Raw genomic sequence first — 18,432 nt, forward strand, 5'->3', positions numbered from 1 at the left:
CCTTTGCATGGAGGTAAGTACCTTTGTGATGGCACTCTCCTATTGTTATAACGGTGAAACCGTACTAATTTTAGGAATGAAGTGTATTACCAGTAAGATCCTCACTATGGAACAACAACCCTTTCATTTGTCTTGCCCACTACTTTTGTCGCTTTCTTGCTGGGAGATGATTGCATGTCTAGTGGCAACATTTGATGTCATTCGAACCTCTAGCCGTCCGGGTCATTCAAGAAAAGGATAATGATGAAAAAATTTAATTGTTTGACCTAATCATCACAGACGTACGGAGGAATAAGAAAGAAAGACAATACACATCCTATCACGCCCTCGCAGAATCACGATTATGGGAATGGTCAGCTACATAACTATAATTGAGATTCTACTACTAACGTGTGCTCCATTAGTCACAGGAATAACCTATGGCTCTCATACCAACTTTGTCACGACCTAATTTAGGATCATGACCGGCGCTTAGGAGCAAGTGCCCCCAAGTAAGCCTTATCTGTATTATTACAAAACATCGGACAGAGTTGTCACGACCCAAAATCTAACTATTCGTGATGGTACCTAACCTTACCCGCTAGGTAAGCCAAATAACAACAATCCGATTCAAAAGAGATTTAACTAAAAACTAAAGATGATATATCTGACTCTAATACACTTCACAAGGACCGGTAGTACAAATCATGAGTTTCTAAGATTTAGAATTTACAAAGCTGGTATGAAATAAAATATATCATCTGTTTGAAATATACATGAACAGATTAATAATTGTAAAGCTACCAAGAACAAGAGACAGTTATGACCGGATCACAGGTACATCTTCAATGCCAGTTCCCGCCATACACAACAACATCAACATCCGAAATCTACACGCAAGGTGCAGAAGTGTAGTATAAGTACAACCAAACCCATGTACTCAATAAGTAACAAACCTAACCTTAGATTGAAGATTCTCCATCCCTTCTTTATATTCGTCTATCCCTCGATCAACTAGATGGTCCTAGGATAAGGCAATAGAAAAGTAGTGACGAGCTTGGACAACAGTCAGAGTCCAACATCAATAGTCAGGAAAATAACTCAGAATAATATAAATAAAACAATTTAAGTAATAACTCAAGATGATGCTCCGCTTATTAAAATTTCGAAAAAATAGGCATGTTTTTCAAAGATGATAGTAAAACTCAATTCTTTTCACCAAATCACCAAAATATAAGTGAATTCGAAAACTGTAATTTTTCCCAAAATATTTTTTCCACAATAAGAAATTTCATTATCAAATGGCATGAGAAAAGCGCATCTCTATGCCTACGTGTCAATGTGCATGCCAATGCAATGCAACATAGTGATAAAATCATATGCTTGCTCTTTGAGAAGAAATTTCACTCAACACGCTCAATCACTTAGTCCTCCCAATCACTCATTTCTCATAATCACGTATTCCTCACAGTCACTCAATCCTCTCAATCACTCGGCACTCGTACTTGTACTCAGTAGGTACCTGTGGTCATTGTGGGTATGCAGACTCCGAAGGGGTAGATCCATCCCAAGCTCTATAATAAGCCAATCATGGCATGAATCAATAAAACATAATTCGTCATGCAGCCCGATTCCATAAATATCCTCACAATCAAGCCCTCGACTTCACTCGGTCATCAATCTCTCAAGTCTCTCGGGCTAAAAAATGTCATGAAAATTAGCCCACAAATGATGATATAATGTATCAATGAATAGCAACATAGACGGAGATATGATATAAAATGAATGAACATAACTGAGTATGCAATTATAATTTAAACATATAAACCAACATGAGAAATAACTTGAGTGGGTCCAAATAATACCAGCATACGCCTAAGTATGATTTTCAATATGAGTCACAACTTAGTTTCTCTAAAACATAGCACATACATGGAAAAATAACAAGTCATTTGACTACACAGTTCCACGGAATCAATTGAGTCATAATTTTTACGGTGCACGCCGACACGCCCGTCACCTAGCATGTGCGTCACCTCCACACCATTCACATAACATGTATATTCAGGGGTTCATACCCTCAGCTCCAAGTTTAGATGTCTTACTTATTTCGAACAAGCTGAAACTAGCCAAAAGCAACTCAATTACATCAATTAACTCCTAAGGAAACAATTCTAAATAATAAAGGTCAAATTTAAAATTACAACTCCGAAGTCAACCAAAAATCAACGTGGGGTTCACATCTCGAAATCCGATAAAATTTACAAAATTTAAACACCAATTTAATGATAAAAACAACAATATATTCATACAATTTAACCAAAACCGAGTTGAGAATATTTACACCAATCCATATGGTGAAAATCGCCTCAAAAATTGCTTCAATCCGAGCTCTATAGCTCCAAATATGTTAAAATAGCCGAAACCTCCAAATTTGATGTTTTAATGCACTGCTAGGGGTCTCTCTTCGTGATTGCAGTCTCCAACATCGTGATCACAATTCAAAAAAAGTTCCAGCGTAATTTTTAACCTTTGTGATCGCGGAAATCCTTTCGCAATCGCGATGAACAAATTCCAACAAGCTTGCCCAACTCTTCCAGACAGCCTCAAGTATAATGGTCATAACTTTTTGTATTAAATTCCAAATAATAAATGGTTTAATTTTATGAAAACTAGACACCAAGGCCTACAACTTTTATTTTTAGATCATCTCCGAATTACTTATAGATTGCAAGGTATAAGCTTCCACAATCAGCCATGTGCAGCAGAAATTTCTTCTTCGCGAATGCGAATCTGTCTCTGCGAACGCGATTCACAGGCGCCTTTTGCCCATTTTGCTCTTCGTGAACGCGACCCAATGTCTACGATCGCGATGCACACTGCTGTAGCAAAAAACTAGCAATTAAAAATGGCCTAGAAATGATCCGAAACAACCCCGAAACACACCCGAGCCACTCGGGACCCTGTCCGAATATATCAACAAGTCCCATAACATAATACGGAGTTACTCGAGGCCTCAAATCACACATAACAACATCGAAAAGACGAATCGCACCACAATTCAAACTTAGCAAATTTTCGATCTTTCGATTTCCAAAACTTGTGCCAAAATATATCAATTCAACTCGGAATGAACTCAAAATTTTCATACAAGTCCCAAATGACATAACGAATCTACTGAAATTTCCGAAACCACAATACGAACCCGATATCAACAAAGTCAACTCTCGGTCAAACTTATGAACATTTCAAACCTTCAAATTTTCAACTTTCGTCAATTAGTGTCGAAACCTTCTAGAAATATCCAAATAGAAATCCGGACATACGCCCGAGTCCAAAATTATCATCCGGACCTAACAGAATCATCAAAGCTCCGATCCGAGGTCGAATACTAAAAAGTCAAACTTGGTCAATTATTCCAACTTAAAACTTAAATCATAAAATTCATTCTTCCAAACAAATTTTGAAACATCTGAAAACCAAACCGACGATTTACACACGTCATAAGACATCATATGAAGCTACTCAAGAGTTTAAATACCTGAACGGAATGCAAATGCTCAAAACGACCAGTCGAGTCGTTACATGCTCCCCCACTTAAAAATGCGTTTGTCCTCAAACGTTCCAAGAGTTGTTCCTAAGCCTTCAAATCATTGTGCCACCTTACCACGTACATACCCGGGGGTGATCTCACGTCACCCTATTCCATATAGGCCTGACAATATAACATATGATCATTACTTTAACCTTAGTCTGTAAAACTTAAAACACAATTTCCAACATCCTGAATTCCTTACAAGACCCGAATCTCGCATCTACATACTATATAAGTATGAATAAGCTGTATTAAGCCTTAGCCATAATTTAAGATATAATCACATAACATACCACATAACTCGCATACTCACAACGATAATTTTAGGCCATAATAACCAATCAAAACAAACCCAATACCAGTAATAAGCCTTATATCAAATAAAACCTAGTTCCAAACTTTCGCACACTACCGATGATGAAAGAAACATACAGAAACTCATAACCACTCACCAGATCCACAAGTCAGGGAGCTTTCCCTTATTCGATAAGGACCCTAGCCACTTATCTAAGTCAACTGCTAAAATTATTCTTCCAAACATGCTGTAATCAACCTGACAGTACCCATTTTAGGTCCAATGACCTTATATCATCAAACACAACTATTCTATAGACATGCCATACCAATACAACTCAAGCCACAAACTGTGCAATCCGTGCACCAATAGGAAACAATTCAAATGTACTTAATCATGGAAAATGACTCAAATGAGAGAACCGTTTCGCAAGTTCAACAAGTACCACAACAACCGCAATGTTATGAGCTCATCATACATAATGGGCCCAAGACACACGAATCTAACACAAGGATAATATACCAACACAACTCCGCTGCAATGCGTGACCCATCCAAACACCGATCCAGTAACGGTAACCAGCTCTCCTAGAGCTCACATCAACATCGACCGCACAGACAACTCACGCGTTGTAGTATCAATACTTGGATCCGCATGGACAACTTATGTGCTGCACGGACAACTTACGTGCCAATAATATGATCTGCCCGGTATGGTCCCAGGACTCCAGTCCAAACATATCGTACATGAGCAGTTAAACAAGTATACAAAATGCATGACCATAACCACGAGGAAGAAAATAATACAATATACCACGGCTTGGTAAGACCATAACCAAGGCACAATCAATCATTCGAAATCTCAATATCCATCTCGCTCGAATTTCATTGCAAGGCCCAGACAGAATCGCATCATGTGTGCATATATCCGATAAATCAACACCCTCCGTAGCATATCAGAGTAACACATTGAACATATTAGATACAAATAAGGTCAATTCTAACCGAATGACACACCTTTCGGTATTAATGGTGCTGAGTCAACAAATCCGACCCGGTGTAGAATACATGTCCTCATTGGGCCTACCAATGTGCCTCCAAATTAACTCCGGTCATCCATAAATGGATAAATAGACCTCCAAAAGTCCACAATGATATAACCATAACACGTACCACTATCTAGCTAACTTTGGCCACATCTTCACAGTTCGCAACCCCGAAACAATCTGCTTCTGAGAACTCCTAGCCTCAAAATTCGTAGAACACATGAATCACTGTAACTGATCCCAACTCCAGCACTCGAATGAATGACACATCTTTCATGCATGATCATCCCACGAGTGATACTTCCCTAATTCTTCCGTGGCACATAGCAAAAATTTGAATTTCAGAAGTCTATCAACCAGGTGAGTAGTGCAATACCAACAAAACATCTGTAACTCAAAACACAGTGCGCCTTCTGAAATGTGCACCTTTTTTAGGCAATACCAAGTAGTAATAGTATTCATCTAGTCATATGGAACTACCCATGTTGTCTAAGAATTCATGACCATCCCTTCAAAATTGAACCGCCACCTTATACATGCAAATCTCAATCCCACAGGACACACCGCCTCTATTAGGCCATCATACGAAAAGTACGAGAATCTCATAATCACTCTAAGTCACCAATAGAATACATACCCGGTTAGTTACAAACCTTCCATTTGATCCCATTTAGGAGAGAATCATAATATGCAACATGCTCCTCACGCCGATAGAAATATCCATCTCAAACCATGGTAGAAACTATCGAGAACTCTTCGAAACCCATTTGCACATAACCAAGCTATTAGAGCTTAATCTCCCTAACTCTACCATGCCACGCAGGTTGCCAAATTCGAGAGTATTGTCACAAAATACCTGTAAAGCCTCACCTCATCATAAGGACCAAAAGAACCGAGCATACCATTACCATATTGATCCAGCCTACTACCCAGTTGTCCTATTTTATCCGAATTTCTTTTGAATTACCCTCAAGTTGACACTTCTCCTAGTTAGAACACCACGATCCTTACCCAAAGCTCACTACAAGACATCCTAATATAAAACCATACCGCCCTAAGGCCCATAAGCTATTGTATTATTCTTAAGCACCACTATAAGTACCACAACCGAGACACCCACTCTAAAAAGACCTTATGTGAATTTAAAATTGTTCTTTTTTTTTTTTACCTTTTTTGTATGAAATGTAGAATCCATAGTCATACAGAATTACTGCAAGCCCCCGCACCATCCAATATAAATAATATATTCTAGCGATATACAAATCCAAAAAAATATTCAATTGCCACATATACATTTTGAATCCATTAGAACCCTTTCGATAGTCAACCACTTTGCTTAAATCTAAATTGCACCGTCCAAACGAGCCGAAAGACACGTGCCCCATTAGCACAACAACACTCAAATAAGTAACCCTACCTTAACACCACTAATCAAATTCATACTTCGTGCGTACTACAACCTTCACAAATAACAACTCACTTATCCCGTGATTTTCATATACTCATAAAGTGCAATATAACCCATATTCAGGAATTTCCTTACTCGAGTCATCCTCGATCTCAACCTTCGCAAGTCATAACGGATCCACAATTATGCCTCAGATCCAAAACTAGTATTTAACACATATCTATGAAATCAAATCATCAATAGCAGGCTCTCCCACTTGGTTCAAAGCCATAGAATAAAACCTCTGATAACTCACCTTACCCAAACTCTATTACTTCCAAAAATCCTGCACTGAAATTCAACCAAATCCTTCATAAACTCATGTAACACATACCATACAATACCTCAATCATCCGCTAAACTCGCATTCATCTTCGTGATAGTCAAGTCAACTTTCTTAACCAATCCAAACTCAAATCTCAACACATATACCCTGCTGGTAAAAAAGAAACCCTCCACACAATATTATAGGGATCACACATCCGTAAATTAGCCCGCAGGTGATAACCCGTTTGCTTATCCTCAAATTGGCATCTTTCTATACCCTTTTACAGCCACAACTACTATGTAATCACTTAACCTTCCTGAGTTTGAAATCATCAACAAGACATGAAAATCTATTTCACTCCACAATTAAACAACATGAAAGATCCTTCAACATACCCTTAACTCGAGACTATACGTAAAATCGAGACAGACATCAAGCACCCAATAGCCCTTTTTACATCTCAAGAAAATTCTTTTCATCACATTCAAACCATCTGAACACATCTCGCAGTTACATCATACTCATCATATAGCCATTCAACCGCTCATCGAGATACAAATTTCACTCATAGGGACACTACCTGACATATAAGTCCAAAAGCACAAGTTCTCATAACTGAAACTACTGAGCCTCAGTTGTGGTCTAAACCTGTCCTCAAGTCCCCCACACTGGCCCATCACCAAAGACAGAAAACACATCTCGTATCTCGTTCATAGAATCACAAGCCGTCGATGAACAACTAATACTGAGCGTTCACATACGCATACGAATGAATGGAAGAAATTCAAAGATATACACTTCAAGTTGAATTAATGCCACACGATAAGGAAATAAAGATGAGAAGTTTATCCTAGATGCGTTGCAGCCTCTCGAGGATAAGTATGGACGTCATCATACCGATTTGCAAGATTCTACTAGACACTTGCTCATGACTCGTATAACATATGAACCTAGAGCTCTGATACCAACTTGTCACGACCCAAGATCTAACTAGTCGTGATGACACCTAATCTCACCCGCTAGGTAAGCCAAATAACAACAATCCGATTCAAAAGAGATTTAATTGAGAAACTAAAAATAATATATCTAACTCTAATACACTCCCCGAGGACTGGTAGTACAAATCATGGGCTTCTAAGATTTAGAACTTACAAAGCTGGTATGAAATAAAATACATCATCTATTTGAAATATACATGAACAGATTAATAATTCTAAATCTACCAAGAACAAGAGGCAACTATGACTGGATCCCAGGTACATCATCAATGCCAGCTCCCGCCATACACAGTAATATCAGCATCCGAAATCTACACGCAAGGTGCAGAAGTGTAGTATGAGTACAACCAAACCCATATACTTAATAAGTAACAAACCTAACCTTAGGTTTAAAGTAGTGACGAGCTTGGACAATAGTCAGAGTCTAACATTAACAGTTAGGAAAACTACTTAGAACAATATAAGTAAAAGCCAGAATAGCCTGACAAATACCTATATTTGTTCGTGTTTGTCATCCCGGTCCCTGTTCTTAATATAGTTTTATCCAGACACATGAACTCAGTCAAAACGTGTGTTTTAAACCCCTCCAACATTACGTGTTTGTCACTCGCCCTGACGTGGAGAAAATATCATATCCACATCAGATAAATTAATGCCACATCTTTATTTAATTAACATATTACTTTATAAAAATATTCCAAATCCATCCCCATATTCTATGTTGTTTGGCGACCCATATCACCAGGAAAACAGACGAAAAATCACAGAGTCGCCTCCACCGTTTTGCTCTCTTTCCTCCTTTCTAAGCATAATCTTAAACCCAACTCATATCTAAAACTCTTCAGTTTCATAAAAAATAATTCTATCTTGCTTTACCTCCTTACTCTCACTATTTTTGATAAAATTTAGATCACCATAATAATCTTGGAATTTACAGGCTTCAACAAAGTAAATCCTCAAGTATAGAGACACAAAAAGGGGGCCAACGAGTGTGTACCTCACTAGAATTTAGTTTGAAAGTATAGTTATAAGGGGGCAACAATCACTTTTTGGACAACAATATACTTTCAATTTTTATACTGCGAAACCCTTTTTCTTCTCCTACGAGCAGCGTACCTAATCAAGAGAAAGGGAGATTATAGAGATAACATTTGATTTAGTTTGAAATGAATCTTCATATGGGAATTTTGATGCAATACTCTATTTTCATTTTCAATATGATCTTAATTAAGAAGAAACAAATCAGGAGGGTATGGGGACAGAATAGAAGGGGGTGTTTCCGATAGGAAGGAGGGGGAGAAGCAGATGGGAAAAATGGGGGACAAGGAAAGTGTTCAAGACAGGTGGGGCGGAAAAGGGTAGGGATCTTCTTGGGTTGGGCAATAAACATATTTGGCTTTTTATTATTATTTTTTATGATTTTTAATATTTTTAAATTAAAATTAGTACAACCACTCCCCTTTTTAGAGCGTGTAATCACTCATTTTTTTGACTCAGCAAAACAAATGCCACATAAACTCAGTCAATGGTCAAAGGGATATAAAATACATATTTTGATTGAATTCAGTTATCTGTATGAAACTATATTGAGTACAGGTCGGGATGACAAATACGAACAAGTACAGGTATCTGTCAGGCTATTCTGCCTAAATAAAACAATAAAAGTAATAACTCAAGATGATGCTCCGATCGTCAAAATTTCGGAAAATAGGCATGTTTTTCAAATATGATAGTAAAACTCAATTCTTTTCACCAAACCACCAAAATATGAGTGATTTCGAAAACTATGATTTTCCCAAAAACTTTCTTCCACAATAAGAAATTTCATTATCAAATGGCATAAGGAAAGTACATCTTTATGCCTACATGTCAATGTGCATGCCAATGCAATGCAACATAGTGATAAAATCATATGCATGCTCTTTGAGTAAAAATTTCACTCAACACGCTCAATCACTCAGTCCTCCAATTTGCTTAGTCCTCCCAATCACTCATTCATCACATTCAGTCAATCCTTTCAATCACTCAGCACTCGCACTCATACTCGGCACTCGCACTCAGTAGGTACCTGCTCTCACTGTGGGTGTGCCGACTCCAGAGGGGCAAATCCAGCCCAAGCACTATAATAAGCTAATCATGGCATAAATCAATAAAACATGTTGCGGCGTGCAGCCCGATCCCATAAATATCCTCACAATCAGGCCCTCGGCCTCACTCAGTCATCAATCTCTCCAGTATCTCGTGCTAAAAAATGTCATAAAAATTAGCCCAAAAATAATGATAAAATGTATCAATGAATAGCAAAAGAGAGTGGGATATAATATGAAATGAATGAACATGACTGAGTATGTAATTACAATTTAAACATATAACCCAACAACAGAAATGACCTCAGTGGGTTCTAATAATACCAGCATATGCCTAAGCATAATTTCCAACATAAGTCACAGCTCAGTTTCTCTAACACATAGAACATACATGGTAAACTAACAAGTCAATTGACCACACAGTTCCGCAGAATCAATTGAGTCATAATTTCTGTGGTGCACGCCCACACTCCTGTCACCTCGCATATGCGTCACCTCCATACCAATCACATAATATGTATATTCAGGGGTTCATACCCTCAACTTCAAGTTTAGAAGTGTTACTTATATCGAACATGCCGAATCCAATACCGAGCAAGCTAAACATGGCTGAAACCCCCAAAATTTGATGTTTAAATACACTGTCAGGGGTCTCTCTTCGTGATCAGGGTCCCAAACATCGTGATCGCGATTCCAAAAAAGTTCCAGCTCAATTTTTACCTTTCGCAATTGCGATGAACAAATTCCAACAAGCTTGCCCGACTCTTCCAGACAGCCTCAAGTATAATGGTCATAACCTTTTGTACGAAACTCCAAATGATAAGTGATTTGATTTTCTGAAAACTAGGCACCAAGGGCTACGACTTTTATTTTTGGATCATCTCTAAATTCCTTATAGATTGAAAGATATACGCTTCCAAAGTCAGCCCTGTGCAGTAGAAATTTCTTCTTTGCGAACGCGACCCAATGTCCGCGATCGCGATGCACAGTGTTGTAGCTAAAAACCAGCAATTAAAAATGGCCTAGAAATGATCTGAAACCATACTGAAACTCACCTGAACCACTCGGGACCATGTCTGAATATACCAACAAGTCCCATAACATAATACAGACTTACTCGAGGCCTCAAATCACACATAATAACATCGAAACGATGAATCACACCACAATTCAAACTTAGCAAATTTTCGATCTTTCGATTTCCAAAACTCGTGCCGAACCATATCAATTCAACTCGTAATGAACTCAAATTTTGCGTACAATTTCCAAATGACATAACAAAGCTACTGGAATTTCCAGAACTACAATCCAAACCCGATTTCATCAAATTTAACTCTCGGTCAAACTCATGAACATTCCAAACCTTCAAATTTTCAACTCCGCCAATTAGTACCGAAACCTTCTAGAAATATTCAAATGTAAATTCGGGTATAAGTCCTAGTACAAAACTACCATCCGGACCTAAAGGAATCATCAAAGCTCCGATCCGAGGTCGAATACTAAAAAGTCATACTTGGTTAACTCTTCCAATTTAAAGCTTAAATCATAAAATTCATTTTTCTAAACAAATTCTGAAATACTTGAAAACCAAAATCGACGATTCACACACGTCATAATACATCATATGAAGCTACTCAAGACTTCAAATAGTTGAACGGAATGCAAATACTCAAAACGACCTGTCTGGTCATTACAAGAGTTTTTCTTGTTTTAGGACTATCCAAAAATTTACCCTGTCCCAACAATCAACAACAAGACTAACCTATATCAACCAAAATGCTCATAATACTCATCAACTAATCAAACAGTTATCCACCACGGTAATCAATCACTAGCAATACAGTAATACTAAATTCATCTCTGAAATAAGATAAGGAAGTCTAGTACTAGTTATAAGTCTAAAATATATTGACACAAAAAATGACTATGGAGTGACTCTAAGAGTTCAAAAGAAAATATCATAAAAATTAAATAAACTCTTCGCCCACGCGAACAAGTGCGTGGCTCACCAGGAACTGTCAACTCGTGTACTCTAATTAATGAAATCCTCGCAAGTGTCAAATGTTGTCTCTATAAAAAATAATAATAGGGAGTGAGTCACTAGCTCAGTGAGTAATAACACATAAACACAATCGTTTTTAATTGGGGACAAGTCAGAAAACATGCTAGTATATCAAACAGAAAATATCATAAGAATGCCCTTTCAAAAACGATAAATATAATCAATCTATTCATGTGTTTCCTGTATCCTGTAAGAGAAATCAAAAATGGGTAATAAACTCGGTAAACACTGCATCATAGCAAATCTTTATGTTTGGGAGGTTTCCAAGAAAGGATCATGTAATCCGTATCATTGTGTGGATCCCTTCGTAAAAGGAGTTAAATATAACTGTAGGTCCCTACTCGAGGAAAAACTGTAACTATATGCTAGTTCTACCTTCCCACTAGCGAGGCCTATAACTGTACTCAGTAATCTGTAAATACAAGGTGTACCAGGTCTAACAAACCTGCTGTTAGCTACAGGATTCTTCAAAGTCTCCTTCTATTTATATTTTTCTTTGTAAACAGTACATATTTATACGAAAGCATTTTTAAAATAGTACAGGGCATTTTAAAATCAAATCATGTAATCTCATTCCGGTAACGGTAATCATGTCTCAAGTAATAGTAAAACATGTCTAGTAACAGTGAGAACATTTTAAATAACTATAAACATCTCAAGTAAACTGTTCAGTACAATATGAAGTAATGGTAAAAATATCTAGTAACAATGAGAATATTTAAACAACATTAATCATCTCATATAACTATTTTGGTATCATATCAAGTAAAAGGACATGTCCCACATGCAAATTTAAAACAGTCGATAATATGTTCATATTAAAATTATGTGTAAATCATGCAGTTGTAGAAACACAAATTGCGGTAAGGTTACTACTCACAATACTCGTGTTGAAATACCAAACTCGTCACCTCGAGCGATCTGAACAACTTTCTTCAATCAATTTTTAATCACATCAACATCGATCTCGTGTTAATTTCCTTGTTTAAGCTAATTTGTAGCTAATTTAGAATACCCAACCCTCGAAATTTCATGTTTGATTCTTAATTCCCCGATTTATTTTTACCCACGCTATGAATAATTAGTAATCTATCAACTTCAACTTGTTCATATAATTTACGAATCTAATTTTTATGAAGTTTTATGGATTCTTCACAAAGAAAGTTCTTAAATACGTGAATGAACTAAAACCAGTAGTATTATTTGTCTATACTTATCCATAATATTTTCTTATTGGTGTTAAATTATTTTTCTTGTGAAATCCTTCAATCACGGAAACAAAATTAAAATCTGCTAGAAGAACTCAAATAAGAAGTTCAAGTATTAGTCGTGAGAATCAGTTAATGCTTAAAATTTTCTCAACTGCTATTGCTATGGTTCCAACGCACTGCATCAGCTTTTTTTTCTTGTTCTTCTTGTTCTTCTTCTTCATCATTCTTTCTTTGTATTTACTTTGTTATAGCTTCTGTTTTTGCGGGGCATAAGTGACGGCCAAATCCCGTGTTCTAATTGCTTAGAACCTGGTGCCCTTTTGTTTAAGGGCTATGGCCCACCAAGGTTTTTTTTTTTTTTTTTTTTAAATTTGTTTAATTCTTGGTCTTGTTTTACTTGATTATTGTTTTTTTGGCCAATTACTTAACTACTCTTTTTTTTTAATGTGAGGTGTTACAAATTATGATTGGAACGGGTTGTGCGATGCAAAGATTGATTAATGATCATTAATTATCAAATGATCATATGCTTAAATATGGATCCGTCCCTCTGGAGTCAGGTGATTACTCATGTTATCTTGAGCCCTGTGAATGTAGGCATCAGATTTGTGGTGCTTGGTTGGACACGTGGCATGTGTCAGACACATGGATTTGTGTTGTGAGGTATTGAGAAAGGGATCCTGAACATGCATTCATATACTCATGCAACTCACTTATATAAATATTGTTTACATGTAGAATATCCTAAGCTGGGGATTGAAGTATTTGACACCTAATATGATTTCCAAATATTTGTGAAGCATGCCTAAATTTCTGTATGAACCGTGTATCTGGATTTCATATCTTATTTGATGATATCATGTCGTATCTCGTATCCACTTCATGCTTTATCTGGTTATTGGATGTTAGTAATAGTCGGTGTCTACCCCTCGCCACTATTTCTTCGAGGCTAGACTTGATACTTACTAAGTACCGTAATTTTGTACTCATACAATACTTATTTTGTACAGGTTTTGAGGCCAATATTAGCAGTACGCTTTGAGCTGAGTAGGAGTATTATTTGAGACTTCATGATGAGTTATTGTACTTTATCTGATCCGCAGCACATGGAGTCCCCTTCCCTACTTATCTATTTTATGTTCATGTATTCTTTTTCAAACAAATATATTTATTCAGTTGACTCTTGTCACTCTTATTTGACACTCGTGATGTAGTGACATAAAGTTTAGGGAAATTGTTAGACAGTTGTGGTCGTATTTAGACCTTGTTGCTGATTATGTACCCATGTTATTGATTTGAAATTTATTTCTCATTGTTATTTATATCATAAAATAATTAATGTCTTAATAATTGGATATTTGCTGTGTTGATTGGTTATTAGCTTGCTTAGCAAGAGGGTTAGGAGCCATCACTGCCTTTGGCGGGATTTTAGGTCATGACACTCTCTACTAAAATGACCATACCTTCTTGTACAAATGTCAAAATAAAAAACGTTTGAACCACTAGAAACTTGACTCATATGGATACAATTCTCATCAAGGCATTATCACCAAATTCTTTATAGATCAGGAGAAATACTCCTGTGAAGCCAGGCTAACTATTGAAGGGCCATGTTTCAGCCTTTCAAATATTTTAAAACTTGCTCCAAATGCGTCGAAACTAACTCTAGCCCCTCAGGTCCCCTCCAAACCATCCTAATAAGTTCAAATACCCTAGATGGACTAGTCAAAAGTCTCAAAAAAAAATAACTAAAATGCTTCAACGCAAAGTCAACTCTCAAGTCAAACTTATGAACCTTAAACTTCCAATTTTTATAAAATAATGCTAAATTATGCTAGAGCCCTCTGGCTCCTAATTAGAACGTACATACTAATCCAAAATTATTATATGAACCTATTAGAACATTTAGATCATGAATCCAAGCTTGTTTATCCATATTGTTGTCTTTGGTTAACTATATACACTTTAAGGCTTCTAATTAACAAATACGCATACCAAAATTCATTCGGGCCCTTCGCGACTCGAGCCACCCATACCCGTAAGTAATAAATCACCAAATGTACCTATTGGAAGTCTCAAATAAAGTAACGGGATGGTAGAACTCAAAACGACCAATTGGGTCATTACAAGACGGATCATTGTGGAATTGTGGAAGATTTACTACCTACGTAGGAAGGATTTGGGATCAATTTAGGTAACTCTTGATATCTTGTAGAGACCATGAACTTGAATTCAAAATAGATTTGCTTATACAATGAGGTGTATCATACAAATACCTTATCTAAATGGTTGTATAGTTGCACAAAGTACTTGTTTCATTTGATTAGATAGAGTGATAACTCACCATGTGGTTATGGCAATTGTATCAGATGGTTTGGGGGCATAGGCTGAGTTGAGTTGGTTTTCTTATTTGCTACCTGACAAACAGTTTAAGTGGGATGTGCATATGCGAATAGACTTTTTGTAAAGGAATACCATATATTCGGGGAGCTATTCGAGTGATCAATTGCTTTTCTATAGATTTGGCACATTTTGCCAATTACTTGTATAGTACACAAGCCATGTCGCTTGAGGTTCTGTAAGGAATTTGACATGTGTTTTTGGTTGAGTAGCTTGTACTTAATAAGACAAAGCTAACATATTTGAAGTTAGCTTAATCAAAGTTGGATAATGTTAATTTGGAATAATAATGTTATAAGACAACACAAAGAGGGGCAAAAGCTCTTTTCAGATAAGAGAAATCCATGACTTAGAGTTATGGTGGGTGTTTATGAGTTTCTAGAGATTCCGTTTATCACTAGTAGGGTGATGAATACATGGTAGAAGGATATATTTAAATTGGAGAATTTTACCAGTACCAGTTTGGCAATGAGAGATTGTCGTGGCCAAGAGATTTTGCTATGATTGTGTGAGATATGAGATACATCATGTGATTACATTCTGAAAGTTTACTAATAACACTACACGATTTATTTAAATTAAGGTAATGAATATGAACAAGAATCAGACATTTGAGGAAGTTTTAGGTACATATGTTGGATTATAAGCTTATAAGCTAAGGTTGAGGAAGTAATCTTCAGTCAAGGTGTTCTTATGATATTATCTTCATAAAGGTGACATGATATCACCAACGATAATATATATGACAAGTTTATACACTTATTCGGCAGTTTTGGAATGATTTTAGGTATGTTTGAGGACAGACATCTATTTAAGTTGGGAAGAATATGTCCAACCAGACGTTTTGGTATTTAACATTCCATTCCCAAATTTGAGATTTTTCATAGATCTTTTTGGTGTTTTATGACTTGGGAGAATGAGTAGTTCAGGTCCCAAAGGGTCTAGGAAGGATTTAGAATAGTATCTTGCTATTTGAAAGGTTAAAAGGCTTAAGGAGCAACCTTACCCCTCAATTTAGTATACGCACTTTGATTCATGATTTGAAGCTTCTAATAATTTTATATGATATATTTGGACTGGAACGTACGTTCTCGAGGGGCTCAGAAGCATTCCGGCATTATTGCATGAAAGCTGGAAATTTTGAGATTCTTTAAGTTGAATTGACTTGTTGTTTTGGTTTGTAGTGATTTGCTTCGTGTTTCGAGGCCTTGGTGTCATGACCCAAATTCTACCATAATCATGATGGTGCATAACTCAACCCGCTAGAAGAACCAACACACATAAGTAACCGTGATGAGATAATATAAAAGACGTCCAATTGTCATAATATAGATACGTGCTGAAATAAGTTTGAAATCACCATAAAAGTACGAAAATACTACATCACCCCAATAAGTAATACAAATGATAAGACGCTAAATGGAATACAACATAGTCTTAAGTACAAAATATTATCTGAAATAAGAAATAATAGATAAGTTAGAGTGGGACTCCATGAGATGTGAATCCAAGCATAGTAGCTCACCAAGAAGTCTACAAATTATGCTTCTAAGCTCTCTCCTGAATGCCACCACAACCAATGCCAGGATCTGAATACAAATATGCAAAAGTATAGTATAAGTACGAAAGACAACGTTTACTCAGTAAGATGAGAAATTCATAATCATACACCACACAAATAAATAACCAAGAAATAGTGGATGTAAAAACAAGGAGCATAGTGAAAGAGGATTGTGACAAGTAAGATTTTAAGATAAAATGATCAAAATCATAAATCAATGCACTCAAACTGCATGTAAAGATGATATGCATCAAAACATATTTATATGAATTCTTTTAGATGAGTTTAAAATGTATATGCATGATAAAGACTCTAACTTTACGTCAACTGACACCCTCAAAGTATCCAACAAACCTGTGCACACACGGCCCATAAATGGATCCAAATCCATACGCCATATCAAATATAAATATCTTAGAGATATTTCATCAATCCGCATGGAATAAATCATCATCCCATAATCATAATTGTGTATTAAGTAAGACTACGACTATAATACGTAATACAACATAAAAAATAGCCATCATGCTCAAATAAGGAATCAAAAACCTAAACATAATCTCTAACATGAATAAAAACGCTCATGTAGTCAAACAAATAAATAAAACATGTCATAGTTAGAGTATGTAACAAGCAAGACAAAAATAAGCCTAAATCTACCCCATATATGGTATAATCTTGGTGCCCACGTATACGTTCGTCACTTCACATATACGTCATCCTAAATACGTAGCATGTAACACATAAGTCCATTTTAGAAAATAATTCCTCAAACCGAGGTTAGCCAAGATACTTGCATTCTCCATAATAGCTTTAACCTTCAAAAACGCCTTTTCCTTTATCTTTGGCTTCCAAACATCCATAATCTAGCCAAAGAGTACTCAAGAAACTCAAATAAAGCTATAAAAATCAACTCCAAATGATAAAATTTCAATCTTTAACAAAAATCTCAAAGGTCAATAAAAAGTCAATGCAGACTCACTTGGTCCAAACCCGAACCAAAGTACAAAGGAGATAAATCCATAATCTAAGGATTTCAAATATGTAATTTATTTTCAAATTCGACTTCAAATCAGTGTTAAAAACTCTGAAATACACTTTCTTAACCTTTGATCAAAACTCTAATTTCTTCTTTGACATCCTAGTTTCAAAGGCAAATTTGAAGTTGGATTTATGTTAAAATCATTTATGTAGGTTAGGATTACTCACCCTAATGAAGTAGATGAAGATCCTCTCGGAAATCACCCAAATTCTTGTTCTCTAATTTCCAAAAGAATAAAGTAAATCCCAAGTTTGAAAGAGGGTTAAATATCCAAAAGCTGAAATTCCAGCAACTGGAGTTAGACGTGTGGGGTCCTAGTGTCGCGAGCCCCTTCGCATCCTCCTCCAAGTGGTCATCTACACCATACGTGACGCGAGCCAGGTTGCGAGCCCATGTGACCTAGTGCAATTCTTACTCATTTTTCGCTTTCAAACCACTCTAG

The sequence above is a fragment of the Nicotiana tabacum genome, chromosome 21 (genome assembly GCF_000715075.1).
Source record: "Nicotiana tabacum cultivar K326 chromosome 21, ASM71507v2, whole genome shotgun sequence".
NCBI classification, from domain to species: Eukaryota; Viridiplantae; Streptophyta; class Magnoliopsida; order Solanales; family Solanaceae; genus Nicotiana; species Nicotiana tabacum.